Here is a 1102-nt window from a genome sequence, read left to right as displayed (position 1 = left end):
CAGCCGCGTCCCAGCACACACCCACCAGGGCTCGGATGGGGCAGGAGCGCCCGGACTGAGCCCCCCCACCCCCCCTGGGCTGGACCCCAGACCCCGGACAGCCCCAGCGCCCGGATGGGCACCGCTCCCCGCATCCGGATGGGACCCGGGTGGGATGGCTCTTTGGAAAGAGCCTTCTCCTGGGCCAGACTGGATATTTCCCCTCCACTCCCCAGTCCCAGACTGGACCCAGCATCCAGGACCAGCGGTGGGACTGGACCCAGCGCCCTGCCCTGAGCCGCACCGTGGCATCCCAACCCCAGAGCTTTCTCCCGGACCCGCACTCACTCTGCCAAGGCGGTCGCGCCGTTGATGCTGAAAGCCACGGGGATGGCGAGCAGGGAGGGGGCGAGGGCGCCCGGCACGGTGGGGAGCTGCATCCCCGGCCCGGCCGCCGCCACCGCCGCCGCTGCCACCGCCGCTGCTGGAACTCACGGACTTTGGCCCCGAAAACAGGCAGTGCCCTTAAAGCACCAGAGGCGGCCGGGAGGAAGGTCGGGGGGTCCCGGGAAGGGGGGGGACAGGCGGCAGGAGAACACGTGTGGCTCCGTAGGAGGGTCCGTGTCGGTCTCCGCGCTCGAGGGCTGCCTTGAGAAATGGCACCAAGGGCTGCGGGGGAAGGATAAAACCACCTCAGAAGAGGCTGTGAAAGCTCAGGGAGTGTTTTGTTTTGTGGTTTTTGTTGGTTTGGGTTGGTTTTTTTTATTATTCCAATTCATTCTGGAAACCTTAAGTACTTAACAGAGCCAAGAGGACATACCTCTTCAGAGCCGTAAGAGGAAGAGAGAAGGAGCGAAGCACATGAAAGCCAGCACTTCATCCCTGCCTTTAATAATGAATCGAACCGAGCGGAGAGCAGGAGTTTCAAGGTCTCTGCACCCCGCTGGGAGCCCCGTGTTCCCCTCCCCCCCTCCTCTCACGCTCCCTGCTCAAAACCCACCAGTGTTCACCTCCCCACCAGCCCGGGGAGAGACCCCCCTCAGCGGTCCAGAACTGGGACGCACTTAGGAAACTTCTAGGGTACTCAGCGGAGCCCCAACGCGGCCGCCCAACATTTCCCCCC

Source organism: Charadrius vociferus, unplaced genomic scaffold (genome assembly GCF_000708025.1).
Source record: "Charadrius vociferus isolate BGI_N301 unplaced genomic scaffold, ASM70802v2 scaffold133, whole genome shotgun sequence".
In the NCBI taxonomy this organism is placed as follows: domain Eukaryota; kingdom Metazoa; phylum Chordata; class Aves; order Charadriiformes; family Charadriidae; genus Charadrius; species Charadrius vociferus.
The sequence above is the reverse complement of the archived record's forward strand: the minus strand, read 5'-3'. Positions refer to the sequence as shown.